General features: G+C 33.1%; 1 long non-coding RNA gene and 1 pseudogene across 2 annotated transcripts in view; both read left to right on the top strand.

The window, feature by feature from the left end:
* LOC111736645 overlaps positions 1 to 20,750 on the top strand; it is a 611,781-nt gene that overhangs the window by 249,479 nt on the left and 341,552 nt on the right. The gene's annotated exons all lie outside the window — the stretch shown is intronic.
* On the top strand, positions 491 to 609 carry LOC111736688 (annotated as a pseudogene).

Genomic DNA, 20,750 nt, shown 5'->3' on the forward strand with positions numbered 1-20,750 from the left:
TTTTTCTCACAAAGTATATATGGAAGTACCATGGTGATATACCCATGACCAGTCTGTATAGATGAGCTGAAAATTGTTGTGTGCTGACAATGTACGCATTGATTGAGGATCTTATTCAACCCACATTTTGATTTTAAGTGATAAAATTCTATCATGTATGTAATAAAGAGAACATCATAGTGTTCCCTGTATATAAACATAAGCAAAATCATATATATATGGACAAAAGCTAACTATTCACCAATAGAAAAAAAGTTTAAAAAGTAAAATAAACTGTATATAGTAAAATAAAGGACTCAATATACTATTATCTATGTGAGGAAATTCAGAACTTATCAATAATTATATTTATACAACATTTTAAATAAGAAAATTATACCCTTTACATGGTTATAAATTTAGATGATAAAGTGCAGAGGTTTTTTTTTTTTTCTTTATAATAGTAGCTTTTAATATACAACTAAGATATCTCTTAAATGATGCAGAACATGCCTATGGCCATGCCACCCTGAACAAGTCTGATCCCATCTGATCTCAGAAGCTAAGCAGGGTCAGGCCTGGTTAGTACTTGGATGGGAGACCACCTAGGAAGACCAGGTTCTGTAGGTGTAAAACATAAAAAATAGTGGATTGTAAACTGACAAGGTCCTTGCAATCTGTGAGGTCAACCAAAGGTCGCCTAGCCTAAAAAATAAAATAAGTAAAGTAAATAAATTAAATGATACAGAACATGCCTACTAACAAGAATAGCCTAGAGTGATGAACTATATGACTTTGGGACTAGGATAAAAGAGATATTTAAATACTTTTGACATTATGCAGTATTTCAAACTTACAGAAGCGAATATATGTGGTTGAATTATGAAGTTGTACCATGCACCCACATTAATAAAACATAAAAAAATTGTATTTTCTGTCTTCTGTGTAACCCTGCCAAATTACATACCTTCCTTCTCACCTAGATGTACTTATTTACCTGGAATTTAACACATATTTAACACATATTTGCCTTGCTTTACAGTTTTAGCACATGTATAAGAATATCTAAACATTATATGTACAATATTATATTTTTTTAAATTAAATGAAAATATTCTGTATGAATTAATTAGCAAATTGATTTGTACTCTCAATACTATTTTTTTATCTTAGTTAATGTCACTGTGTACAGTTAAATTTTGTCCAAAAACATTTGAATTTTTCTTTTGCTATTGCAATTTTTATTATTGCTACTTCAGTTGTTGCTTTGAATATCCTTGTACACATCTTTTAAAGAACATCTTTAGAAAGCATTTTTGGAATAGATTTGCTGGATCCTTATATATAACCAGACTTACATATACCAGTAAATTAAATGGTTTTCCCAATGTAATTGTATCTATTTATGCTCCATCTGCAGTTTATGAATTACCATTTGCTAAACAACCTAATAAAATCTATAATTGGTAATTTTTTAATATTTTGTCAACATGGTGGCTCTAAAATACTGAATGATTTAATTTTCTAAATCATTGATTATTTAGAAGTAGAACAGGTTTTCATATGTATTATGGCCATTTATGTTATCGCCTCTGTGAAATAGCTGGTGATGTATTTTTCCCTTCTTACCATTAAGTTGTTTTCTTCTTACCATTAAGTTGATTTCTGTGAGCACTGCTTCAAAGATTAAATATATTGTAAATGTCTTCTGAAGTTTTTGATTTGCCTTTTAAATTTATGGTGTATTATTATAAATAAAAGTTCTCAGTTTTAATTAGTTCAATTTAAACAATATTTTATACAGTGGCTTGTATTATTTGTATCAAAATTTAACTGTAAAATAAAATTGCACACCCAGAAAATACAGAGCCATTAAGAACCATTTCAGATAACTAATACCTGAGATTATTTACTAGTGACAGAACTTCGTTAGAGAGCTTTATAAAGATATACTTCATAAGGAATAAGTCTTGAAAGTGTGAAAAACAGGGAATCAAGAAAATATAAAACACATAGATAAATCCAAATAATTAGTAACTTTATAAAATTATGAAAGTAGTCTTTATATAAGAATCTGATGGAAAAATTGTCGATCTAGGTATACAGATTTCTACATGTTATAAAAAGCATCTTCTGTTTATGGCATTATCTAAGAGGAGATAAAAAATCACAGTGTATCTTATATTTTTATAGTTTAAAAATGAAAACTAAAATTTATAGGGTAATGATTGAGATATAAAAACATTCCAAACTTGGAGAGATAAATAAGGAATAATTAGGAAAATTTTCCTGCCCTAAGAAAATGACACAGAAAGAGAAAGAAAAAAAAAAAAACACTATAAATGGGACAAATAGTTAATGCAAATATATCATAAATAAATCCAAATAACTTTTTATATATAAAGGATTTATTTGAATTTCATGGCTTAAATATTCATCTCTCAGTTACTCATTTTTGACAATTTAGCTCTAAGAAATAAGTCACTGAACCAATTCTGTGGCAAGTCATTAGGTAATTCTTAACATAAAAATAATAAACCACCATATTACAGTGTTTAGTGACTTCTCCACATTATCAGCAGAGCAATCAAGGACTGAATGAGCATTAACACTGAATAACACAGCTACTCCTCAAATTGGTCTCTCAGGCTTAGTGTTGACTGAGCTTTAAATTACCTGCATTCTATTGACTACTCAATTCTCTCTGCCAATTGATAAATAAAATACTTCAGTCATCAGAGTTGTTAATCCACTTTCATGACATTTGCTTTTCTTGAAACATTAGATTAGCTCTTTTGTTTTTTGAATTTAATATTCCGGTCAAGTTAAATGGAATTTATGTCATTACAAGTTGTCAGGCATAACTTCTCCTGGGAAATTTGAAGATTTTTGTGGAATAAACAGTTTTCATAAAATTGGCAGAGATCAATATGATTTAATGTCAGGATGCCGAACTAGCTGTTTTCTTCTATAGACAATAATTATATCAGATACAATATTTGAAAATTTCCATTTCATAAATAGCAATAATGATCAGAATTTATCAAGTCTGGACTGTTTATTTATAGTGACTACAAACATATGTATTTATACCATATTTACATTTAATATAGGTAACTATTGTTTTTAAAATGTATAGATGTATTTTCGAGGTTTTGTTTTGTTTTAAATATTGGTTATTGTATCTTTCAGTTATAAATTTTACATCGATTTCTTCTGTATATTTTCTATTTCTTTGCTTAAAGTCTTTATTTATTTGTTTGTTTGTGTGTTTGTTTGGGCATGATTGTTGAATCAGGTTAATGATTCCAGCTCTAAACTATGTGTCAGATAATTCTAACTTTTCTGCGATCATTCTGTTGACATCTCTTAATGGTCTTTTTATTCAGTTTGAGAATTTCCTGGTTCTTGGTAGGCTGAGTGATTTTAGGTTGAAACCTGAACTCATATGACTCGATAACAACAAACAAACAAACAAACAAACAATCCAATCAAAAAATGGGCAGAGAACCTGAACAAACCCTTCTTCTTAGAGGACATACAAATGGCCAACAAATATTTGAAAAGGTGCTCAACATCACTAGCTATTAGAGAAATGAAAATCAAAACCACAATGAGATACAATCTCGCACCTGTTACAATGGCTATAATCAACAGGACAAGTAATAACAAATATTGGACAGGATGTGGAGAAATAGGAACCCTCATACACTGCTAATGGGACTGCAAATTGGTATAGCCACTATGAAAAGCAGTATGGAAATTCCTCAAAAAACTAATAATCGTTCTATCATATGATCCAGCAATCCCTCTACTGGCTATTCACTCCAAAGACTTGAAAACTCATATCTGAAAAGATATTTGCACACCGATATCCATAGCAGCATTATTCACAGTGGCCAGGACATGGAAGCGACTGAATTGTCCTATGATAGATGATTGGCTAAAGAAGCTGTGGTACATACATACAATGGAATATTACTCAGCCATAAGAAGAGATGAAATACTGCAACAACATGGATGGACCTTGAAATAATCATACTAAACTAAATAAGCCAGACAGAAAAGGTTGAAAATCACATGATATCGCATATGTGGAATATAAACCTAAAAGCAACAAATGAAGAGGACAAACAGAGAGAGACTCATGGACATGGACAATGAACTAGTTGTTATCAGAAGGGATGGGGGGAGGGGGAAAATAAGAAAATTAAAAAAAAAATAAAATGTTAAAAAAATTATGTATATATAATATATTAAAAACAAAACAAAACAAAACAAAACTGGCATTAAGAAAAGAAAAAGAAAAGAAACCTGGACATTTTGGGTGTTATGTGGTAAGATTCTGAAAGTTAAAATTTTTGTTTTAACTTGCTTTCTTCTGACATGGTTCCAGTGGGTTCAGGAACCTCACTGCATCTTTGTAAGGGTGGAAGTTTAAACTTACCACTCAGCCATTGTGGTCATGGATGGAGGTGGTGCTGTAGTTTTATTCTGTGACTCTCCTATTTTTTTGTTTTTGTTTGTTTCCACTGCAAAGGACATGATTCTGTTGAGACTTTTGCTGTCTGTACCTATTAGCATTACTAGGTTGCTGGATCTTCTACACCCATCCTAAGATATAGGAGGCAATAAGAAAACTTTGGGAGTGACTACCAGGTTGTTTTTCAGGTCATATAAGCCCTAGGTGGTCCACCTTCTCTCCGATTTCCAGAGTTCTCTTATGTTAGCTTTATATAGAATGTGCACAATTTGTTATTATACTTTGGGGAGAAATAAAAAAACACAAATACTCTGTTTTCCTGGAAGTGGAAGCTCCTTTGTTTCTTTTTTCTAACTTCTTTTTCTTTGGTGCAGTTTTCTCTTTTTTTGTTATTAGGTTCAAGAAAACATGAAATAAATTAATTTCTGAAGCATTTTTATGGTGACTAATATTCTTTATCAAATAACACTCATATTTTTCTCAGTTTTGGTGTCAATTTATTGACTTTCTCATTCAAATCAAGGTTTTCCTGGCTCTTCCATGACAAGTGATTTTCAATTGTACCTTGGATATTTTTTATTCTTTTGAGAGAATCTTGATCCTATCTGAATCTTCTACTTTAGCAGGCAGTTTCCCTCTTTAGGCTCAGCATGTATGTTCTGGCCAGTTTTGTGGGCTATAGTTCTACTGACTGCTTAGTTTTTCTCCCCTGGCAGTAGTGCTGTTCTGCTCTGGTTCATACGTCTGCTGCTCCAGAGACTCCTGCTCAATTTCTGCTGATGCCATCTGCAAAGACAGAAGGAACTCCCATGAGTGTCCTACTGTCACTAGGCAAACTTCAGAGGGAGGTGGGCAAAGCCACTGGGCCTGCATGTACTTCTGCCACTGTGTAGAGGGCAGAGAGATGTAGAGCTATGCTGCTGCTCGCACTGTCGACAGATTGGGGTGCCTGCTGGTACTTCATTTGTTGAGTCCGAACTGGGACAGCCTGCTAGGCAGCTACAGAGAGGTTGATCTACCCACTGGGTCTGGGTTATGAAGCATGGCCTGGGATAGCCAGAACTTCGCTGTGACTGGTGCTGGCAGGTCATATTGCCCAGTAGTGCCCTGAATTTTGAGCAGGGCTGGAATGGATTCAGTCTTTGTTATTACCACTGCTACCAGTGTATCAGATCATCAGCAGCAGCCAGGTTAGTCAGAGTTGGGGGTCCCTACTTGGTCTCTGTTAAGCTTCTGCTTTCCAAGTCCCTTAACTATTAAGGACAGGCTAGCTATTCTTATTTGTTTGCTCATTTTACTGTTGTTGTTTGTTTTGGTATTCCTTTTGGTGGTTTGATGTTGCAGGCCCCTCCATCATCCAGTCTAGAGATATTCAAAGATAAAAGAAAACCCAAGGAACTCACCACACTGTCGTTTCTCATGTTCTAAGTTCCAATCCAGTCTGCCAGCTTTCAGAGTCCTTTTATAATTGTCAGTCGAATACTTTCCAAAGTATTTAGTTGTCTTTGCGTTGAAGGAAACAGGGAGAAATAAGTTTTTACTATCTCATTCAGCACCTAAAGTAGACCAAATCATATTTTAATATATCTTTGTGAGCAATATAACTTTCAATCTTGTAAAATGTTTGCTCTGATCTTATGACTAGCACTAATTTCTCCCAGGCCTGCTCTTTACCCCAAATAAGTCAGATATATCTTATTTTATTTTTCCTTTCCTTGTTTCATATAGGTTTAACCCTTAGTATTTAAAGTCAATTGTTTCATATGGGTGGTAAAGGAACTCTGAAGAACCTTAGTCCATTAGCTTCATTTATTCATTCTGTGATGATTGTTTGAAATTCCTGTACTTGAGGTAGAATTTTGTCCTGTGCCTTGATGAGGGCCTTCTGCATTTTCAATCCCAAATTTTGGAGATAGGATAGTCACTATAGTATGAAAACAGGTAACTGTGAAGAAAAATTATAATTTATTTAATGGATTACAGTATGCTTTTTTCTACCCAAGCTTCTCTTTTTCATTTGATTGATGACTATCTCATTATTTCAACATCACTGTTCAGAAAATGGAATCAGAGAGGGAGAAAAAAAAGACTATGATTCGTCAGAAGTTGTTTGACCCAGTATCTCCTCCCCATTTCCAGCAACTGCCTCTATTCCATGATAAATCTGTCTGTTGTCACTTAGCCATCAACTCCTTTATTATCATGTGTTTTCTTTTAAACTGGGCAATGGAGATGAGGCCCTTTGCAAATTCTTCCACTTGGTCCTTGCAACCATACACTCTTATCATGAACTGGAAAGCATTTGTTTTTGAGCACGTGGGAATATCTTGTTTTGATTTTGGCATGTATACATTATCTTCTCTTATTTTGATGTTCACAATATTTATTTAAGCTTTTCCCCTTTACCATATGAAAAAATTTTCATTTTATATGTGCTTTTCTATTCTTTATGTTAGATCGTCAAGAAGATGCTCAATTTTTGTGAACATGTGTAACGGTGCAGTGTTGCATTCAACATTCACTTTGCAATAAGTATTTATTGAGCAACTTTGTGTTCATCACTAATTTATGATATTAGAGTGAAAAAAATTAAACAGTCTCTTGAGATATACAATAACTAAGCAATGAAAAATTTATAATTCTAGGCATACCTAAGTACTATTTAGGCTAGGACAATAAATGATAATGGAGAAAGAGACCTGTTTCAATGTGAATGGTCTGAAAAGACCTCTCTGGGGACATGATGTCTGAGTAGAAAATATATGGGTCATGTGAAGACTTGGGTGGAAGGGTCCCAGGTAGTGGATACACTACGTGCAGTCTTTATGTTAGAGAAGAGCAACTGGTGCCAGGACCCATAGGAGAATAAGTAAGGAGGAAGCCTGTGGAGCGGTCAGGGGATATAGTTTCAAAGATGGCCAGGGCACATAGAACCACATCGACCATAATAAAGATTTGAAAGATAGTTTACCAGAATTCCTACTATGTTTACTTTATGCATTTTTGTCTCGTACTTTATGCATTAATAGATTACATTAAAATATTTCCTTAAAGAAGGCAGAATTTTAAAAACTGTTAGTGCATTAACTAAATCACTATCTAAAATAGATATGAACCAATATTTCTTTTATTACATTTGCCTGCACATAGGTGGGTTTTTCTCCCCAGGTTGACATTTCCACAGAGACAGTTATGTCATATTCCAGATACTAGCATGCTGCTTATATACATGGTCATTACACAGTAAAATTAAGGTGTGTTACAAACCACTAAAATATTAGCAAAAATTTAAGTACTTTTTTGGCATTAGACACTGTTGTAGATGAAACAGATAAAAGATATGGTATAGTCTACACAAAAATCTGACATATTAGACATAATATCCCTATGTAAGCACTATAGTTCAAATTGCTGTTGAAAACAAATATAAATGCCAAATGAAATATTAAGAATTTTTAAATGCATCTGTGAACTTTCTTCACATGATAAGCTGTGAAACCAACATTCACCTTGAGGGCATTTGTCAAATTTGGTGACTAGAGTAGTTTTTCTCAATACCTCAGGGGCTAGCAGACAAAGTCCAGGATCCAGTCACTGGTTGGGAAATCTAACAGGAAATTCTGAAACTCTGGGACTTCAAAGACTGCTTCTTCAATAAATGTGAAGTAATTCTTAGGCAAACCCTTTGTCTCCACTCCCCAGCTATTATTAGATCCCCATATTCTATCTTTGGCACTGGTGATGAAACAAAAAGAAAGAAATATTAAAAATATCTCATAAGAAATCTTTAACACTAATTATACCCTGTGTTGTTACACTAAATTCATATAATTTATGTTGTTCAAAAAAAAAAAAAATCCAAGTACATATTTTTTAATATAACCCCACACTGTTGATACTAAATTCTCAATAATAGCAAATGCAAACCAGTTTTGGAAGATATCATTTTCAAATCAGCTCTCAAAAAAATAAAATAGAATAACTAGACATAGACATACAAAATAACCTAAATAGTTTGTGGATGAATAGTAATTCAGTTCATAAGGAAAAAATTGTAATTAAAAGCATAGTCTTTTTGGGTTTTTTTTTGTTTTTGTTTTTTTGGTTTTGTTTTAAAGTATATAATGTGATGATTTAATATACAGCTACATTGGGAAATAATTACCACAATGAAATAATTAATTGTGGTAATCACATAGGTTTGTTATTGTGTTTGTGGTGAGAACACTTGTGGTCTACTCATTTAGCAAATTTCAAGGATACAATACAATATTATTAACTATAGTCACCATGCTGTAGAGTAGATCCCCAGAATTTATTCCTTAAAAAAGAAGGATCTCTTGCCAGTTGCAACAGTGTGGATGACCCTGGAGGACATTCTGCTACGTGAAATAAGCCAGACAGAGAAAGATGAATATTTCATGATGCCACTTATATGTGAAATCTATATAAAAGATTAACGTAGAGGAACAGAGTAGAATGGTGGTTGCCAGGGGCTGAGAGATGAGGGGAATGGGGAGATACTGGTCAAAGTGTACAAACTTTCAGTTATAAAATGAATAAGTTCTAGAAAACTAATGTATAGATGGTAACTATAGTAATGACAAAGTATTGTATACTTGAGAGAAAAATAAAAGCATAGTCTTATTTAATACATGAAGTCATAGACAAATCCATCATCAAAATGAGATACTTATTATATCTCTCAGTAATCAAGTCAACCTAATAAAAAGAAAAGCAGCAGAAGTATATAGCAAATTTATGAATGGAATTCAAAATTTTAATTTCTTAGTAAATATAAAACTCTAATTTGTTAAATAATATGTAAAATCAACAATTACAGAAGAACATATGGAACATTTGTAAAAATTATCTGAGCAACATTTAGGATTTATACGTTATAGAAACTGTTTCTTACCATAATGCAATTAAGGTCTATGTGTAAAAATGTAATAAGAAATGTGTGTACAATATTTATTATCCTTTTTTTAACCCACAAGTCAAATAGAAAATCATGATGCAAATTAAAAAATATTTAAAACTAAACAATCACGAAAATATTACATATTACGACTTATGAAACCCAGCAAAATAATCTAATACCTGCTTGTATTAACAAAAGAAAAAGAAAGGCTAAAAATTAGTCAGCAAAACCTTTAGTTCAAGAAGTCAGGGAATGAAACAGTAAAATAAATTTCACAGGTGATACAATTCAGTTATCTGGCATTTGGCTCTTGATAGGTGTTCCTGTGTGTACGATGCCTCCTTGACAATTAGTAGCTCCAGAATTCTCTTGGTCCAGTTGTCACCTGCATCCAGCCACTGGAGGAAAAAAAAGAAAGTGCAAGGAAAAGAGACGCTCTTCTTAAGGACCTTAGCCTGAAGAGGACACAGAAACATTCTTTTCACATCTTTCTGACAAGAAATAGTTACATGTTCCTGCATGGCCAGTTGCTTAAAAGTGTTAACTCTGTACGTTGGTATGTGTTTATCAGGTATGCCACATTCTGAGAAGGCAACATTTATTTCTCAATATAAAATCAGTTAAGAGAAATCAATTATTAACACAATATAGATTTTTTTTTATTATAAATTCAGGGTTACTCTAGCAATAATTTGGAAGCTTAGGAAAAAGAGATGACTGACCCAGACTCATTATAAGTGACATATGCTTATGCAGAGATGCCACTGTGCTGAGATTGAATAGGAGTGTCTGCTCTACCTAAACAGCAAATTGCAGGAGATTCTGATACTTGATCAATAAAATAGTGGAATGGGAAGAAACCCAGCAATATTTTGTTGAAATATGCGAGTTTATTAATATTGGTGGTACTCTTGAAGAAGAAAAATGAGAAGTTTACACTACTGGATATTGGAATTTACTGTTAAGTTATGGTTGTTAAAATTAATTAAAGCTAATATAATGTTGGCTCCAAAAGAGACAAAGAGAAGGATGGAATAAAATAGAGTGCAAACCAACCTACGCATGTGAAGACCTTGGCTATATAACAGAAGTGAACAGCGAAGCAAAAAGAATTAACTTTGTAGTGAATATTGCTATATCATTTGGATATTCATAGGGGTAAAAACAAACAAACAAACAAACAAAAACAATATTGACTCCTAGATTACACCATATGCAAAAAATTAATTTTAGCGAGGCTGAGAACCGAATAAGAAAAGTGAAACAGTACACCATTTGGAAATGATTTTGTAGATTATCTTCATGACCTCAGAGTAGAGAAAGATTACTTAATAACAAGACCCAAAAAGACCAACCACTAAAAAATGATAAATTAGATTCCTTAAAAATTATGAACACAGTTTTTCATAGGAAAACAATAAAAAAGTAAACACAAAACCACAGAGAGATAATACATTTGTGGCATCTCTCTCTCTCTCTCTCTCTCTCTCTCTCTCTCTCTCTCTCTCTCTATATATATATATATATATATATATATATATATATATATATATATATATATATATATATAATCTCCATCAACAGATGGATAGTGGGATGAATGGATATACATTGGTCCATTACAGTCAGAAATTGAATACGGCAATGAAAATGAATGGGTTACTGCTACTTATGGATGACACTTATAGTATAATTTTAACAGAAAGAAACTAAACATGAATGTGGAGTATATGAGTTTAAACATTTACAGTTCAGAAATAGGCAAAATCAATCACTCATGTGAAAATCCAGCATGTTGTTTGTCACGGTATAGAAAGTAAAGGATAATGACTGACAGTGGACATCAATGAGCTTTGAGGGTGTTTCCTGACTGGATAGTGTTTCTGTAGGTGATAACTTATTGTGCTACACATTTATGTTTTATGTACTTTTACATAAAACATAATAAAAAATATGGTTGTCTTGGTTTATGCAATTGAAAACTAGAGAGGTAAAGTCTGACAGCAGGCGACTTTTGATTATTAAATCAATAGTGGTAAGAGAGAACATGTTTTGTATTTTCCTTTTCTAATCTCCACATATTAATTACTGTTATACCCTATTTCTGTTAATGGCTCACAAAAGTACATACTTCAATATTCACGCTTGAGAGATTGAGAATATCTTTGTCCTAGTATACACAGAACAAATCTTGATTAATTTATTTCACATACCCACCAGTGAACCAAAAGATGTGACAAAAGAGAAACATGAAGTGATTGGCTTCACCTACCTCTAGATCTGGTGGTATAATCAGCTTTATCACTGACACTTGATACCTTGATAGGACTAGAGAGCTGAGAAGGGGTACTGAGAAGGCAAGTTACTAGAATTTAATTAACAAATATCTCATTCAGAAATAATAAGAAAACAAATTAGCTGTAGATTACACCAATTACATACTCAAAGCCAGAGTGGGCCAAATAATGATTATTATAATATATGGAATATATGATCTCACTGACTTAAACAAAACGAGATTGTAAGACAAAGTAGAAAATGTAGTATACTGAGACTTGCTAGACATGATTCCATTCTGTTCTCATAATGACTCTTAGAGAACATATCAGTGTTTATCCAAGCACAATGTCATTAAATGGAAAACTATTGCTATAGAAAAATTAAATGTGAGGTTAACAAAGTTAATTCGCATCAGGAGCATTTAAACTATACCAAATTAATGTAAGATTCAACATTCGGTGGAAAAAGTAACCACATTAGTGGCATTAATGAACTGTGTGTAACTAAGCTCTCCTTTCACACTAGAAAGTACTTCTAATTTATTGATGTCTTTAGGAATTAACCAGGAGTCACATCGTGAGTCATTATGCAAAAAAATAAAAAGCTGGCAGTGCTGTTAGATTTTAGATTCCAGCCATGTTGTCATCATTATTACTTTCTACCTTATGAAAATAATTATTACATGTACCAAGATCAAAAGGGCTTTTAAAGAAATGTCTGAAATGAATATTTGAATACACTTGTGAATTTAAAACCATTCTTTTAAGTAGCAGTTGAGAATAGAGACAATGTACAGTTTCCATGTAATTGCATGTCCTATGTATTTTTAGATCAACATGTCTTGAGCCAGAATATGTTTCCTTTTTTCTTACTTTTGATAGTAAGAGAAATTAACTTGATACAGCTGTAGCAATTAAGAACATTAATAATTAATTTTATAATCAGTCAGTATATTGAGAATAAACTTAATTTTTAAATAAGGTGGTCATTTACGACTAATTTTCTAATAGGTTTTCAGAACAAACCTTTAGGTGTAGAATGAAGAAAGCAGCTCACTATAATTAAATTCTGTTATAAAATATGATTAGAAAAGGAAAAATATAAACTTATTTTTTAGGTAAATTAGTTAAGTATGGAGAGTTAATCTGTTGTCTCAGCATTTAACACTTCTATTATATATGTTATGTTTTTCTTTCTTCTTTAGATATTAATTTCCCTTTGTTTGAACTTAACATAATTATTCTTATCCACTAATATTACAGTCCTACTGTCCTCTTAAGTGTCATTTTGATTGTAGTATTACTTATATTTACTTAATTACACAGCTATTTGTAAGTGGCTTTATTAATTATGCCAAAGAAAATAAAGCATAGTCATAAAATCCTATTTCTAGTAATATAAGCAAAATCATTTGACCAACCATCCAATTTAAAATAATTAAATAGACTGGATTAAACTATTGAAGAACTGAGAGAATAATAAGAACTGAGAGAAATTATAGGTAAAAATTCTGAGAAGACAAAACTCCAGATAAGTAAATTGGGTCTCAGCGGCTACACACACACATCCATACACACACACACGCACATTCACGTGAGAGAGAGAGAGAATAGAGCAATTAGACAAAAGGCAAACAATTGTCTTAGTAAAAAAGTGTAAGAGAGTTTCTCAAGCTGTTCTCACAACTTATAAAAATTATATAAAAAATAAATTTAAAAAGTTATATTTCTAATGAAACAAAACAAAACCGAACCAAAACAAGCACTGCTTTTATCAAGGTCCCTGTGTTGGAGAAAATTCAGTTGGCCTTAATATACTCTAAGAAAGATTATGTTTTAGGTAATATTTAAGCTACTCGCTTGAATAGCAAAAAAAAAAAAAAAACCCAAAATCAGATAGTAATTTTTGGACTATATAAAAAGTTTTAACAACAATGCAGTAATGCCTAGAAAAATATGTAAAATATTTTATATATAATATTTTTTTCATAGAAAACAATAATGGATAATCTGGTGGGAGATTATATATACAGAAAGAGAGAGTTTAAATATTTTAAGGTCTCTTATCATACAGGACAGCAGGAGCAAACTGTACACGAAGATAGCATAGAAACATCTCTCACAGTGTATTCTATCAAATCACAATTCCAAAAACTGTCTCTCTGCCTGAAATCTGTAAGGATCACCTTGATATTTTTCACTTCCTTATGTAGTACAATTTCTCTCTGTCCTTTTCTATGCCAACTATACCTTATATTTATTTATGTTTCCTATAATGCCATCTAGAATATGAGAATGAGTCTACTGCCTGTCACATCTTAACTATTAACTATTGGAGAGGTTCTGGTGTGTAGGAGAACAAGACCCTCCTACAGTTCTGAAGGGGATTTGTGCCTCTCCTGGAAAAATTTCTTCTTTAGTATCCAGCCTTCACCCACCTCACCCCATGCTACTGCTGCTTCTCGTTTTATTGTAGGACATGATGTGAAAAATCTGTCTGGCTGGACCTCTCTGAGCTTGACAGTCTCAGAGCAGCAAGTGAAATCAGAGAATCAGCCACCCTAGCAATAGTAAGCAACGCCACTTTATGGTATAAGAAATTACCAGCGTAGACTCCAGCACGAGTTCTAGGAGAAAACAAAGAAAAGTGGCCCAACTATTCACACTGACCTCTGTCCTCCTGAGAAATATTTAACCAGAGGTTATTCCCCCATTTCTAATCTTTAAACAGTCTGAATGTGGATACTCTGGGCATGTTTGAGTGAAAACCAGAAGACTTACATATGCTCAGATAAGGTAAAGGCAGACCCACCACATCTAGCAGCTGGATTGCACAGTGATCATCTCCATTTCCTATGTGTTTGTTTTGGGCAGACAGGATAGGAAGTTTAAATAGTAAGGGGATTGGTAATTCATGTTCTGGCATCAAAGATGCTGTTGAATAGCAACAGTTCTTGATCAAGTTCATCTTAACTCCTAACCTCTGTATTTTTGTTGCCAAGGAATGTGACTACAGCCAGTCAGATAGAAATGTGTGTATATGTGTGGTGTGTATTACACTTCAGATTGAGCACTTGTAGAACACAGCATGCACTATCACCATCCCTCTTTACAATACTCCATTCTTTGGTTTCTTTTTCTCCTTCATCCCTAACATTAAGTTTGACTTCCCAGCACCCTAAGGAATCATAAAGTATGTCTGGAGTATAAAACTAAAATGCATATATCCTTATAAGTTGTAAAGTCCTGTCTTCTGAACCAACATATTTTAAATTTACGACTGGCATATATATATAGATTATAAAAAATTCTCCCTTTTAGATGTGTTCTTATATTCCCAAATTCATTAAAAAACATATTCTAAGTAGTTATTAGATTTCCAATAACTTATTTCTGTAAATACTAATTTTTTAAGGAATAAAATTTTTTAAAAAGTGAATGTATACCTAGTGTCTAAGTCTCTTAGAATTATGCTCCCATTTCTACCACTTGCATGAAAGTCATCGATGACTTTTTAATTTTTTTTGTATTTAGTGAACTTTTCTTTATTTTTATATCTCACAACATGTTTTGATTTTGTATTTGACAATATTGGCGGTTACTGAAGAAAGTATTATATTTGAAGTTATGGTTGACAACTTAAAATGATTTATACAAATAGATGTTGCCAGATGTTTATATCACATCACTGGTTTTAGGGGTGTTACGACTTTACCTATGATATTTGAAGAAAAGGAAGTGGGTCAGTCATTGGAGAGAGAGAGAGGGAGAAATTCCTGAGGCAATTTCTTTAGAACAAACTGTGCTGTCCATAGCCCAGGGAAGTGCTGGGGATTCCCTACTCCTATTTTTCAAGCCTAATTTTGGGGGCATTGGTTTTAATAGAATCATTTAAAGAACTTATTTGTCTTTTAGAATTTGGGGACTGACCACCACCCTCGAAAACCTGTAAAACAGCATTCCATGGACTATGAGGTCCTTGGGAGTTAGAGTCAAAGTGAGGTGATACTATGTTTTTTGTTGTTGTTGTTTGTTTGTTTGTTTGTTTTACTAATGAATATTTATTAAGAATTTTACTTAAATTTTTACCCATTACATTGTCAGAAACATAGGCCATGAAATCATTATAGACAGAGATATTTAAGTCATCCCATCATCCTCCTCCAGCACAGAATTATTAAAAAGTAATGAAAACTAAGTTTGCATAAATTAACATTGCCTGAATTTTGAACTATTTTTTTCAAATCTCTATTATATATTTCAGTCATACTAACACATCCAGCCAGAGTGTATTCTTTCTTTAAACAAAAAAATTATTAAGTTTATTGGGGTAACATTGGTTAATACGATTACATAATTTTCAGGTATACATTATAATTTGACATCTATATATTCTATTGTGTGTTTACTACCCAAAGTCCAGTTTCCTTCAGCTACTATGTATTTAGTCCCCCTTACCCACTTCACCCTTCCCTTACTCCTCTGTATTTGACCCTTTTTACCCCGTCTACCTCCCCCTTTTACCCCCCACACCGTAACCTCTGGTAACCACTAGTCTATAGTCCATGTCCATGAGTCTGTTTGTTTGTCCTGTTCATTTGTTGCTTTTAGGTTTATATCCCACATATAAGTAATATTATGTGATTTTCGACTTTTTCTGTCTGGCTTATTTTGCTTAGTATGATTATTTCAAGGTCCATCCATGTTGTTACACATGGCAGTATTTCATCTCTTCTTATGGCTGAGTAATATTCCATTGTATATATGTACCACAGCTTCTTTAGCCAGTCATCTTTCGTAGGACACTTAGTTTGCTTCCATGCCCTGGCTACTGCTATGAACGCTGCTATGAACGCTGCTAATAGCGCTGCTATGAACATTGGTGCGCAAATATCTTTTCAGATGAGTTTTCAAGTCTTTGGGGTAAATAGCCACTAGAGGGATTGCTGGATCATATGATAGATCAATTCTTAGTTTTTTGAGGAACCTCCATACTGTTTCCATAGTGACTATACCAATTTGCAGTCCCATCAGCAGTGTATGAGGGTTCCTTTTTCTCTGTATCCTCTCCAACATTAGTTATTACTTGTCCTGTTGATTATAATTATTCTAACAGGTGTGAGATGATATCTCATTGTGGTTTTAATCAGCATTTCCCTAATAGCTAGTGATGTTGAGTATCTTTTCAAATATTTGTTGGTCATTTGTATGTCCTCTAGGGAAAAGTGTCTGTCCAGGGCCTCTGCCCATTTTTTCATTGGATCATTTGTTTTTTGTTGTTGTTGTTATTGAGTTGAATGAGTTCTTTGTATATTTTGGATATCAGGCCCTTATCGGAGGTGTTGCTTGCAAATATATTTTCCCATTCGGATGGTTGTCTCTTTACCTTGTTGACAATTTCTTTTGCTTAGCAGAAGCTTTTTAGTTTGAAGTAGTCCCATTCATTTATTTTTGCTTTTACTTCCCTTGCCTTCGAGGTCAAATTCATAAAATCCTGTTTAAAGTCCAAGGTCCTTGAGTTTCGTTCCTATGTTTTCTTCTATGCATTTTATTGTTTCAGATCTTATATTCAGGCCCTTAATCCATTTTGAGTTATTTTTGGTGTGTGGTGATAGACAACAGTCTAGTTCCATTCTTTTGCAGGTAGCTTTCCAGTTTTCCCAGCACCATTTATTGAAGAGGCTTTCCTTTCTCCACTGTATGTTTTTGGCTTTTTTTGTCAAAAATTATATGCCCACATAAATGTAGGTTTACTTCTGGACTTTCAATTCTGTTCCACTGGTCAGTGTGTCTGTTTTGCTGCCAATACCATGCCATTTTGATTATTGTCCCTTTGTAGTATAATTTGAAGTCAAGCAGCATGATGCCTCCAGCCTTGTTCTTTGTTCTCAGGATGGCTTTGGCAGTTCGGGGTCTTTTATGCTCCCATACAAATCTGATGATTTTTTGTTCTCTTTCTTTAAAAAGTGCCAATGGGATTTTGATGGGGATTGCATTAAATCTGTATAACGTTTTAGGTAATATGGTCATTTTAACTATGTTGATTCTTCCAATCCAAGAACACGGAATATCTTTCCATTTCTTTGTATCTTCTTTGATTTCTTTTAATGGAGTCTTGTAGTTTTCATTATATAGGTCCTTCACATGTTTCATTAAATTTATTCTTAGGTATTTTATTCTTTTTGTTGCAATTGCAAAGAGAACTATTTTTTCCACTTCTTTTTCTGACACTTGATTTTGTATCTAGGCACTTCATTTGCTTATTGTTTCTAGTAGTATTCTTATGGAGTCTTTAGGGTTTTCTATATAGAGAATTATGTCATCCACAAATATTGACAGTTTGACTTCATTTCCTATTTGGATGCCTTTTATATCTTTCTCTTGTCTGATTGCACTCACTAGGACCTCCAATGTTATACTGAATAACAGTGGCGATAGTGGACAGCCTTGCCTTGTTCCTGATCTTAGAGGGAAGGTTTTTAGTTTTTCACCATTAAGTATAATGTTGGCTGAGGGTTTGTCATAGATGGCCTTTATTATGTTAAGATATTTTCCTTCTATACTGATTTTGTTAAGTGTTTTGATCATAAATGGATGCTGTATCTTGTTGAAGTCTTTTTCTGCGTATATTGATATGATCATATGATTCGTATTTTTGAATTTGTTTATGTGGTGTATCACATTAATCAATTCGCGAATGTTGAACCATCCCTGTGCCTCTGAGATGAAGCCCACTTGACGTGTAATCTTAGTATGTTCTAATCTTTTTAGTATGTTGCTATATTCAGTTTGCTAGTATCAAATAAGATACTAAGGATTTTTGCATCTGTGTTCATCAGAAGTATTGGTTTATATTTTGTGTGTGTGTGTGTGTGCGTGTTATCTTTACCGGATTTTGGTATCAGTGTAATATTGGCCTCATAAAATGAGTTGAGAAGTATCGCCTCCTCTTTGAGTTTTTGGAAGAGTTATAATCTTCTTTAAATGTTTGATAGAATTCACTGGTGAAGCCATCTGATCCTGGACTTTTACTTTTTGGTAGGTTTTTGATGATCGTTTCAATTTCCATACTGCTGATCAGTCTATTTAGATTTTCCAGATCTTCTTGATTCAATCTAGGAAGATTGTATTTTTCTAAGTACTGGTCCATATCCTTTAGGTTATTAAATCTGGTGTTATATACTTTTTCATAGTATTCTTGTATGATCTTGTATTTCTGTGATGTCAATCGTAATTTCCCTTCTTACACCCAGATTTTGTTTATTTGTGTCCTTTCTCTTTTTCCTTTGGTGAATCTAGACAGGATTTTGTCAATTTTATTTACCTTCTCAAAGAACTAGCTCTTTGTTGCATTTATTTTTTCTATTGTTTTTTCGTATTCAATTTATTTCTGCTCTAATTTTGATTATTTCTTTCCTTCTGCTGACTTTAGGCTTTATTTATTCTTCCTTTTCTAGTTTGTTAAGATTCTGAAGCATTACGTCGTTTATTTGGGCTAGTTCTTGTTTTTGGAGATAGGCTTGTAATGATATGAACTTTCCTCTTATGACTGCTTTTGCCTTGTCCTAAAAGTTTTGATATGTTGTACTATCATTATCGTTCGTTTCTATGTATCTCTTGATCTCTCTTTTTATTTCTTCCTTGACCCAGTTATTCTTCAGAAGCATGTTGTTTACTCTCTATGTATTTGTGGTTCTTCTTGATTTTTTTTTGCAGTTGATCCCTAGTTTCAAAGCATTATAATCAGAGAATATGGTTCGTATGATTTTAATCCTCATATTTATTGAGGCTATCTCTGTGTCCCAGTATGTAGTCGATTCTTGAGAATGTTCCATGTGCACTAGAGAAGAATGTATAAGCAACTGTTTGGGGATGGAATGCTCCGTATATGTCAATTATGTCCAGCTGATCTAAGGTGTCATTTAAGAATGTTATTTCCTTATTGATTTTTGTTTGGATGATCTGTCCATATCCGACAGTGGGATATTTAGGTCCCCTACCAAAATAATGTTTTGGCGTGTTTCTCCCTTTAGTTCTTTAGTAATTGCTTTACATATTTCAGGGTTTCCTGATTGGGAGCATAGATATTAGTAAGTGCTATGTCTTCTTGATGCATTCTTCTCTTTATCATTATAAAGTATTCCTCAGTATTTTTCTTTTTTGTTTTTTATTTTGAAGTCTATTTTGTCTGATATTAGCTCCACCATTCCCACTTTTCTCTGAATGCCATTTGCTTGAAATATCATTTTATACCCTTTTACTTTGAGTCTACATTTGTCTTTGGAGCTGAGATATGTCTCCTGGAGGCAGCATAAGGTTGGATTTTGCTTGTTGATCCATTCTGCAGCTCTGCACCTTTTTATTGGTGAGTTCAATCCATTTACATTTAAGGTGATTATTGAAGTATGGGTTGTCTTATAGCCATTTTATCTTTTGCTTTCTGGTAGTTTGTTGTTTCCATTGCTTCTTTGTCCTTGTGTTTCTGTTTTCTTTTTTTTGGGGGGGAGGGTTGGCTTTTGTGGGTTTTCCCTCTCATCCTTCTCGTTTTATGTTATATACTTCAGTTCTGAATCTTTGGTGTGTGGTTACAATTATGCATATGAAAAAAATAGTTATGTATATATGGTCATTCATTTTCTTCTGCGTGCGCCTTATGTCCATTCCCCTTTGCGAATATGATCTTTGAATCGTCCCCTTTTCAGTCATTATTATCTTAATTTGTCCCTATGTATACTGATCATTCATTACTATCTTTCTATAGCAATTCTCTTCTTATTATTTAAGCTTATAATGCCCTGTTCTTAGTAAGGATTGCACTCTTATTTGCCTGATAGCCACTTTACTCCTAATTATGTATTTTTTTTTTTTTGTCATTTTGTTTTAGGTGAGCTGACCCCTTTCAGCGTTTCCTGTAGTACAAGCCTCATAGTGGAGAATTCCCTAAATTTTTGTATGTCTGGAAAGGTCTTAATTTCTCTTTCATATCTAAAGGAGAGCTTAGCTGGATACATTATTCTAGGCTGGTAGTTCCTTTCACTTAATAGTTTAAATATTTGATTCTATTCTTTTCTGGCTTGTAAGGTTT

The sequence above is a fragment of the Pteropus vampyrus genome, unplaced genomic scaffold, assembly GCF_000151845.1.
Source record: "Pteropus vampyrus isolate Shadow unplaced genomic scaffold, Pvam_2.0 Scaffold21, whole genome shotgun sequence".
Taxonomy (NCBI): Eukaryota; Metazoa; Chordata; class Mammalia; order Chiroptera; family Pteropodidae; genus Pteropus; species Pteropus vampyrus.